Source organism: Bos indicus x Bos taurus, chromosome 1 (assembly GCF_003369695.1).
Source record: "Bos indicus x Bos taurus breed Angus x Brahman F1 hybrid chromosome 1, Bos_hybrid_MaternalHap_v2.0, whole genome shotgun sequence".
In the NCBI taxonomy this organism is placed as follows: domain Eukaryota; kingdom Metazoa; phylum Chordata; class Mammalia; order Artiodactyla; family Bovidae; genus Bos; species Bos indicus x Bos taurus.
Genome location: NC_040076.1, coordinates 80,219,808 through 80,230,273, shown reverse-complemented (window position 1 = coordinate 80,230,273; position 10,466 = coordinate 80,219,808).

Genomic DNA, 10,466 nt, shown 5'->3' with positions numbered 1-10,466 from the left:
ATAGAAAACCATTAGAATAAAAGATAAGAGATTTAGGATTTTCTGTAACAAACACTATTGAAGCCTCCTTCTGTGCTGTAACTTAATCCTTACCACCACTCTGAGGTCTCTGTGATCACCTTTCCTTTACAACGAGGAAGCTGTAGCTCATAGAGCCCTGCCCAGAGTCACAAAGTTAATATGCGACAGAGCTGGTATTCAAACTCAGACCTTTGAACTTTAGCACGCTGTGTTATCACGGGGCTTTACAGTATTATCAATACTGTCATTACGAAAAACACATCAAGATAATTTCTGACTCTGGGATGATTATGATTTCACTCCAAAGCTCTTATGAAATATTTCATCGTATTGGGTGCTATTCTGAGTCCTGCTCATGGTAAACTAGAACAGAGTCAAGCACAGGCATTAGCTATTTACCATAGTCAACTGAGAAAAAGAAATATTTTTACTATATTTTAAATGTTGAGTTTTTATTTAAAACATTCCCCTCCATTGTACTGTCCAGACTGAAGAGGCAGTCAACAAAAAGAAACTTGTACAATCACTTTATTTTTTTTTTTTTGAGGATTCTCTACTTCGTTATTTGTTGCTTCACCCTTCCTTGTTGCTTTTAATAGTCTCTCTTTATCTTTAGTTTTTGCCATTTTAATTTCCATGTGTCTTGGTGTGGTCCTCTTTGTGTTGATAATCATTTTCTTTCTCCATCAGACAGAATAGGTTGATATTTATTATTGATGTTTTCAAAGAGTCTAGAATTTATTATTTCTGTTGCATTTTTGGCTATTTCCTTGAATTTATTTTTATAATGATTGACTCAATCTTTCCCTTTAAAGAGAACTTTTTTGTTGTTTCATAATATTTAGTAAAATGAACTCATTCTTTTTGGTATTCTTTCTTTTTTTTTTTTTCGTGCAGCATATATTTTATTAAAGTGAAAGGATAGAGAAAGCTTTTGACATAGACATCAGAAAGAGGTAGAAAGAGTACCCCCCCTTTTTTTTTTCTTTTTTTTTAAGTGGAATCACACAGTATTTGTTCTTTTGTGACTGGGCTTATTCCATTTAGCTATTTTCAAGGTCTATCTATGTCGTAATCTGTGTTAGAATTTGCTTCCTTTTTATTTTATTTTTTTTTATGTTAATAAACTTCTGTTTAATTTTGTCCTGCTATTCTGTCATTTCTTACAGAGATCCTCAGCTAAGAACTCAGAAGGGTAAAGGGAAATAAGCCTCTATGTCACCCTAAGTCAGCTTCAATAATTGCCATAGTGAGCAGTCTTTTTTTTTGGGGGGGGGGGGATGAAATGTCCTATAGCTATCAATTAGGTCTAACTGGTCTATTGTATCGTTTAAAGTTTGTGTTTCCTTGTTAATTTTCTGTTTAGTTGATCTATCCATAGGTGTGAGTGGGGTATTAAAGTCTCCCACTATTTTTGTGTTATTGTTAATTTCTCCTTTCATACTTGTTAGCATTTGTCTTACATACTGCAGTGCTCCCATGTTGGGTGCATATATATTTATAATTGTTATATCTTCTTCTTGGATTGATCCTTTGATCATTATGTAGTGACCTTCTTTGTCTAACAATCACTTTAAAGAATTACAGAATAAGATAAAGATGCCATCGACAAGATGACGGAAGTGGACGTGTCTTCTTTTTTGTCAGTCTTAGTTTAAATACTTGGCAGCTCATCACACGTTTAAGGCGTCCTGAGTGCTCAGAGCATGTGTGTGGTGATTGGTGCTTCTACTCATCTTCAGTCGAATTGGATTCACATATTCAGCCTATATGCTTCTCTGATAACTCAGTTGGTAAAGAATCCGCCTGTAATGCAGGAGACCCCAGTTCGATTCCTGGGTCAGGAAGAGCTGCTGGAGAAGGGCTAGGCTACCCACTCCAGTATTCTTTGGCTTCCCTTGTGGCTCAGCCAGTAAAACATCCGTCTGCAATGAGGAAGACCTGGGTTCGATCCCTAGGTTGGGAAGATCCCCTGGAGTAGGGAAAGGCTACCTATTCTAGTATTCTGGCCTGGAAAATTCCATGGAGAAGTCCATGGGGTCGCAAAGAGTTGGATGCAACTGAGTGACTTTCACTTCATTTCACTTCACTTCACTTCACTTCACTTCACTTCACGTTCAGCCTATGGGAGCCTCAAAGCAAAAAGAAGAGAAATAAATTTCAAAAGACATGGACGCTTTCCCTTGAAGAGCTTACAATCCCTTTGGGAAACCAAGACAAAGCATAGGGAACAGATATTTAATCCAAGCAACATCTTTGTGGAGCAGTGAACTTGACTAATGTGATGGGAAGATGTTGAAGAGGTGGAAGGACCAAAGTGGAGAGAGAAAATAAAGCCCAAGTGAAATGGTTCTTAAAAAAAAATTTTTATCGAAATATAGTTGACCTAACATGTTGCATTACTTTCAACTGTACAGCAAATGATTGACATATGTGTATATGCATGCTGCTGCTACTGCTAAGTCACTTCAGTCGTGTCCGACTCTGTGCGACCCCATAGACAGCCCACCAGGCCCCACCGTCCCTGGGATTCTCCAGGCAAGAACACTGGAGTGGGTTGCCATTTCCTCCTCCAATGCATGAAAGTGAAAAGTGAAAGTGAAGTCGCTCAGTCGTGCCCAACTCTTAGTGACCCCATGGACTGCAGCCTACCAGGCTCCTCCGTCCATGGGATTTTCCAGGCAAGAATACTGGAGTGGGGTGCCACTGCCTTCTCCCAAGTCACTTCAGTCATGTCTGACTCTTCGCAATCCTATGATTATAGTCCGCCAGTCTCCTCTGTCCATGGAATTCTCCAGGCAAGAATACTGGAGTGAGTTACCATGCCCTCCTCCAGGGGATCTTTCCGACCCAGGGATTGAACCTGTATTTCTTACATCTGCATTGGCAGGCAGGTTCTTTATCACTAGCACCAGCTGGGAAGCCCAGATGTGTGTATACCTATGTGTATATACATAGATAGATAGGTAGATATATTCTTTTTAAGGTTCTTTTCCACTATAGGTTATTAAGAGATATTGAGTATAGTTCCCTGTGCTACCAAGTGGGAGTTTAGATTTGTCAGTTTAGATTTGTCTCGGTTCTGTCTCATCACAACAAAGATTTGGAGCGATGGACATTAAAGCCCTCGGCGTGTCACAGCTCTCGGGTCTTGGACAGACTGTGTTATAGCTCTTAGACAAATCAGTGTTACAGCTCTATTTTATTTAGAAAATAGCAAAAGAATCCATCCTCGAGGCTGAGGGCATGCCAACTCAAGGACGTGTAAGAAGAGAGTGGGGGAGTGCGCCAGCGTGCGGTGGGGAGAGAGAGAGAGAAAGACAGCATGTGCTTTGGCTTCTCTTTTTATATGTTTTTTTTCCTCCCCCTGGGCCTGCCCTATGTAAATTGGGCTAGCCAGGAGTGCTGTTTGTTCTACCTGAGGTCCTCACTCAGGTCCTCGGACCTTTCTTTGAACTTCCTTTGTTCTATTTTCACGGGCTTTTCCCTTCCTTGTCTTTTAGCCACCGCCATTTTGGACTCCTGTTTCCTATTCTACCTACCTAACAGATTGAAATAATCAGTGTGGAACCTGTCATATAAACGGGGAAGTAGCATTAGATAGCTTAGTTTTATGGACTAAGCCTGTAGAAAACATGTGAGAACCTGCAATAACATGACTCCTTATATCAAAAAGAACATGAAGAGATGGTTCCCTGAAAATAACCTTCATTTCTACTACTGATCTAGAAACCTGAAACAGACCTTTGTTATAACAGCTCTCCTGCCTTTTATCTTCTCTACATGATGTTTGGAGATGGTACTCTATTGCGTTTGGAAATAACACTATTCTATCATGGCAATTTAAATATGGATGAAACAGTAGCTCCTGGAGAGAATATAAATACAAGCTTTTTAGGTGAGTAATATTTACCAGCTGAGTGACTTAGTACTGTGTCAACTGGGCTAAATAGGAATTTTTTAAAAAACAAAAACAAAAAAACACACTTTGCTATGTGACTCTAGGCTAGAGTTGTTCAGAGGAGAAATTTATCTATGATTGAGAAAATGAAATGGAGCAGTGCTGCTCCTCCCGAAAGTCGTGGGGTAAGACTCAGAGATGCTGCTCACTCCTGCTGCTTTCATCCTCCCTGCTTTGAGTGTGACAACCCCCCGCCACCCCAATACCAGCCACGTGGACCTCCAGCCACATGAGTCCCACCAGGACCACAACCTTCCACAGATGTCTTCACCAACTCTCCTTCACTGTCCCTCTGGCAGCCGGATGGGTTTGTCCAGATTTCCCTAAAATTTCTGGTTTCTAAAAGCACCAATGCCTCTGTATAGAACAAGGAACTCTGCTCAATATTCTGTAATAATCAAAGTGGGAAAAGAATTTTTAAAAGAATCAGTTCAGTTCAGTTCAGTCGCTCAGTCATGTCTGACTCTCTGCGACCCCATGAATCGCAGCACGCCAGGCCTCCCTGTCCATCACCAACTCCCAGAGTTCACTCAGACTCATGTCCATCGAGTCAGTGATGCCATCCAGCCATCTCATCCTCTGTCATCCCCTTGTCCTCCTGCCCCCAATCCCTCCCAGCATCAGAGTCTTTTCCAATGAGTCAACTCTTCACATGAGGTGGCCAAAGTACTGGAGTTTCAGCTTTAGCATCAGTCCTTCCAAAGAACACCCAGGGCTGATCTCTTTCAGAATGGACTCGTTGGACCTCCTTGCAGTCCAAGGGACTCTCAAGAGTCTTCTCCAACACCACAGTTCAAAAGCATCAATTCTTCGGCGCTCAGCCTTCTTCACAGACCAACTCTCACATCCATACATGACCACAGGAAAAACCATAGCCTTGACTAGACGAACCTTTGTTGGCAAAGTAATGTCTCTGCTTTTAAAAGAATAGATACATATATATGGCTATACACCTGAAATTAACACAATGTTGTTAATCAACTATGCTCCAATATAATTTTTTAAAGTACCAGTGCCTGAGGAGGGCTGGTTTGTAACCTTTCAACTCCTTTTCCCTGGATCTTACTTCCCTAGCCCCTCCCACCATGGTGTAAAGTCTGATTTCTAAGGTAAATTCTTTGTACTGTAATCTTCACAGTGGTTCTGCTTTCCTGATCAAACCTTGACTCATACACCAGGCTTTTCCCTCCTATCTTTTCACTAGGGGAACACAACCCATCACTTTGGAACACAGAGCCAGGCCCAAGAATACAACTGCCTTTAAGCATCTCCTAGGAAATAAGTAAAGTTTGTTCCTGCCCTAAGAAGATCAATTTAGTGGTGGACATAGACATATAAAAGTGTATATATATAGTTAACCATATGTAAAATAGATGACCAGTGCAAGTTCTATGCATGAAGCAGGGCACTCAAAGCCGGTTCTCTGGGACAACCCAGAGGGATGGGATGGAGAGGGAGGTGGGAGGCAGATTCAGGATGGGGGGCCACATGTACATGCGTGGGTGATTCATGTCAATGTAGGGAAAAAACCACCACAATATTGTAATTAGCCTCCAATTAAAATAAATAAAAATTTTAAAGGCCAATAAGCATATGAAAAGTATACAATTTTTATCACACCAATAATTATCAAATAAATGTAAATTATAACTTTAAAAAAGTGTATATAGATCAGCATAAAGATTACATCAGTAGGTAGAGTTGTGCTTAAGGGGCAGTGAGAGCAGGAAGGAAGAGTTGAGTCTGAGAGGCTGTAAGCAACCTGAGATGCCTCATACAGCATTGTATTGCCAGGGCCCAGGCACACTGCCATAAAGAAACTTAGTGTTCAGCCAACATTTCCTGAATTGAAGTAAACTGAACTTGTGTATGGCACAGCATTAAGCCCTAAAAATACATACGCATTGAACAAGACAAACAGTTCTTGCCTTTTCCCTGGATCTTACTTCCCTAGCCCCTCCCACAATGGTGTAAAGTCTAATTTCTAAGATAAATTCCTCATACTGTGGTTCTCATAGTGGTTCTGCTTCCAAGTAGTGTAGTGGTTCATAAATGTTAGCATGTATCAGAATCTCCTGGAAGGCTTGTTAAAACCTGAATTGCTGGGGCCCATTTCCAGAGTTTCTTACAAGGTGGGTGTGTGGTGGAGCCCTGGAATTTGAGTTTCTAACAGGTTCCCAGGAGATGCTAGTGCTTCCAGTTCAGGTAACAGACTTTCAGAACTGCTGGTGTAACAGTTCCCCACCTGGCAACTTTCGGAAAATACAAACTCTGTTAGAGCATCGTCCCAGACCTATTAAATCATGTTTTAAAGGCTTTGCAGGTGATTTTAATCTGCAGGTCAGGGTTGAAACCACTGATGTTAATGGCAGCAGTTACCATGTATTACTTGCTTGCTATGTTCTAGACACATCTGAGGAGCGCATACTCATTATCACTCTGTGAACCCCATTTTACAAGTAAGAAAACCTCATAGAGGTGAGATAAGCTGGCTAAAATCACACAGCAAGTGTTGGGAGGAGAGGCAGGATTGAATCGTCTTTCTGACCTCAGAATCCACGCTTAGAAGACCAATGACTGGGCCTCACAGAAACTGCGCACCTGATTTGAATATTGAATGATGCATAGAAGTGTCCCAGGCAGGCCAAGGGAAAGAATATTTCAGGGTAAAGTACTGAGCTCCACATTTCCAGAGGTGTGAAGAGGTCAGAAGTTAGAGGTATTCTGGGGAGGGTCTCTGAGCTGGGTAGGCAGGCAGGACAGAATGACATGGATGGCTATTGTCCTCCAAGATTCTAGAATTCTGTAATGAGGCAATCTAGAACCTATGGACCAAGAGGAGAAAGAGATAGGCAGTGACGTTTGCTCAGTTTCCCTGAAAGACTAATAATGAGCAGAAACCTCTCTCCCACATTTCATTTCTGTTTTGAACATCTACTACCCTCATTCCAAAATCTTATTCACCTCAAAACAACTTTTGTTGTGTGCTGTGTCGTATCGATTCTTTGAAACCCCATAAACTATAGCCCACCAGGCTCCTCTGTTCATGGGATTTTTCAGGCAACAATACTGGAGTGAGTTGCCATTTCCTTCTCCAGGGAATCTTCCTGACCCAGGGATTGTCTCCTGTGTCTCCTGAATTGTAGGCAGATTTTCTACCGGTTGAGTCATCAGGAAAGCCCTAAACAACTTTACGCTAGTTCTATGTGCTAGTTCTAGGTAAATATTAATCAATATAAACCAGAACATAAGACAGGAAAATGTAGGACTAAGATGGAGGCTGTTCACATGCAAATATTCATTTAAATGTTGAAATTCACTATTAATTTTTCTCTAAGGTTCCTGACATCTGTATTCTTTCTTTTTATATACTATTTTATAGTACATACTTTAATGTTTAGTGTGGGAAATGTAGAAAATACAGAATAAGGTAAAGCAAGAAACAAAAACCTCTGTCATCTCATCAGACTTGCTCTAGTGGCTCCGATGATAAAGAATCTGCCTGCAATGCAGGAGACCCGGTTTTGATCCCTGGGTCGGGGAGATTCCCTGGAGAAGGGAATGGCAACCCACTCCAGTATTCTTGCCTTGAGAATTCCATGGACAGGGGAGCCTAGCAGGCTACAGTTCATGGGGTGGCAAAGAGTCAGACACGACTAAGTGACTAACACTTTGACTGCTTTCAGTCTCATCAGCCAAAGGAAACTACTGTTGAAATTTTGGTTATGACTTTTCAGAAATATTTTCTCCAACTACCTGAAGGTATGGGTATTCCAAAAAGGAAATTATCTTGTAAATATAACATATAATCTCTAATTTTTACTCAATATATATCATGACCACTTTTTATGCCCATAGATTTGATTTTCATAAATTCATTCCCAACTGTGATAAATATATGAACAACTTTTTAACAATGATACACTGCTGAGAAACTGTAGCGGGTAAGAAAATTCAGTAAGTATGGTATTTGTTGTTGCTGTTACTCTAGGGATACTAGAAAAGGTAGATCCATAAAATAGGTGGAGGCTCATCTGAGTAGCTGACTCACAGTAGTCTTTACTTTCTGAATAAGTGTTCTAAATCTGAAAGGTGATTCAGCTTAAATCTTATTCAAGTGAGTGAGGATTCTTTGTGAAAGTTTAGCCCCAGCAAGAAGCAAGTTTTCCCTCGTGGCCAGGAAAAATGAGAAACAAATTGAAGAGCACAAGAGGCCCTCACCTTCCCCCGGTTTCTTTCCTCCTATACGGGGAACTGCTGCCCCCCAGAGGATAAATGCAGAAGTGACGGTCTTTGTGGGAAGTTCGTAGTGGCTCACCGGTAAAGAATCTGCCTGCAATGCAGGTTCGATCCTGGATGGGGAAGATCCCCTGGAGGAATAGTAACTCACTCCAGTATTCTTGTCAGGGAAAATCCTACGGACAGAGGAGCCTCACGGGCTACTCAAGGCCACTTGAAGAAAGTGCTTTTTCTTTTTAATGAATGTATTGCCATCCTTTCTTTTCATTGTTCTTAGAGGGCTGCTGCATCATTTCAGTTTGCCTAAGAGTTCACCAATTCCTTTTGTTATATGCTGTGGATTTTTTTCCTATATGAAAGTTCTTATGTACCCAGGAAGATGTAGGACTCTGAAAGGCAAGGTAGCCTTTCTAAAGCAGCAAAAGATTTCTGTCCTGGAGGACCGGTGTAGATATGCCACAAAAGACAGAGGACAAGAGCCTCTCTCGATAGAAGTCTTTGCATTATATAGGATGACTCAAGCATGGAAGAAATTAGAAAAGGAAGTCGAGTTAAATTTCTCAAATTCAATGGGCCTCCTATAATTGGTGACAAAAGACCACTAAGACTTATGAGTCTAAGGCAAAGGATCATAAAGATTCTCCAAAAAAAGTGAAACATTAAGCCTGATGGGAAATTCTCTAAGCTGTGAAGAAAGATAAATGCTGGGTTGTCACTCTGTCTGCAAGTGCTTGGCAATAAAATTACACTCTAGAGTTCATAGAAAGGAATCAAGTAGGTTAACATCAGTCTTCAGAAAATTGAAACTTAAAAGGTCTTTTTTCTAGGAAAAGGTAACTTCCAAGTGGAAAATTTTAAATTTAGATGAGTTAAAACTCTAACCAAAATAAAATTTAAAATATATAAATGTATAAAGATAACTAAATTATTATACAAATTTAATAATTTATATATTTTTGAATAATAATTTAATATAATTTATTAATAATACAAATTTAAACATTACCGTTTTCTACTATAAATACTCTCAAAACATTTTTAGATGAAGAAAAGGAAAATTTAACTTCATTGAATGACCTGTTGTCTCTCTTATTTATACTGTAAAAAATAGAGATAGAATTTATAATGTAAAACATGGCAGACTGACCACAGGCCAACAGTGAGTAGTTATAAAAAGGGAAGGAAAAGATTAAACAAATACAGGAGACCCCTTTCATTTGTAAGATGATGAATTATAAAGATACAGCTTCCAATTGAAAAGACTTTGAAAAATCCTTTTAACCAAGATTCACGGTTTTCTTGTTACTTTTAAAATACATGAATAAAATTAAATAAACAGTAAACTATAAGCCAGATTTATATAATACTATTCAAATACTTTAATAATTTATTTCATATATTCTGGATGTGGAAGATAGCTGTATTTCTCCTGGTTTTGCTATGTGAGAAATAAAAATGCAAACATAGCATTTTATTTCATGTGAGAAATTCAACATTTTACAAAATGCTAAATTAAAGTTCCAAAATTCTAAACACTTGCCCTATAAATTATTATTGCTTAAAATATATAAACATGTATGACATACAATTGGATTGAGTTTTTGTTTGAATGACTGGTATCATTAGAAACTAGTCTCAAAAAGCTTAGACAATACCGTAATTTATTGTGGAGTTTCTCCACTACCTTTTATGTATAAGTTTATAACTTATGACAGCTCTCTGATAAAAATTTAAAATCAGTATTGGACTTTAATGTCCACTTATTATATTTGTCTAAAATTGTAGATTGTCTTTGGAAACTTAGACTAATAGTTTATTGAGATACTTAATTATGAATTAATATTTCCCTGGGAACTTTAAAAAATATTAAAATTCAGAGAACCAAGAACTGTGAAGAATCTAAGATTTTACTCTAATTTCAGCCAACAAGCTAGTCGTCCCCAGTTTCATGGACTTTGGGAGAAAACATAGGATGCCTGGGTCAGAGTCAGTATTCTTCCCAGCAACCCAGCACTTCATCAGTCTCCTATGTGCCAGTTTCTACAGAGTAACACAAAGAGGGTCAGGATGTACCTGCATTGCCCACATAGTGGACTGCATTTACAAGAGAGGACACCTGAATTTAAAGAACACAAATATTTCACAATGAGCAGTAAGATCATCTAACTTTTATACTGGAGGGGGACATTATCATGATGGACAGTAAATAAAACACATCCTTTGCTCTGGAGGGAGAAACAATTTC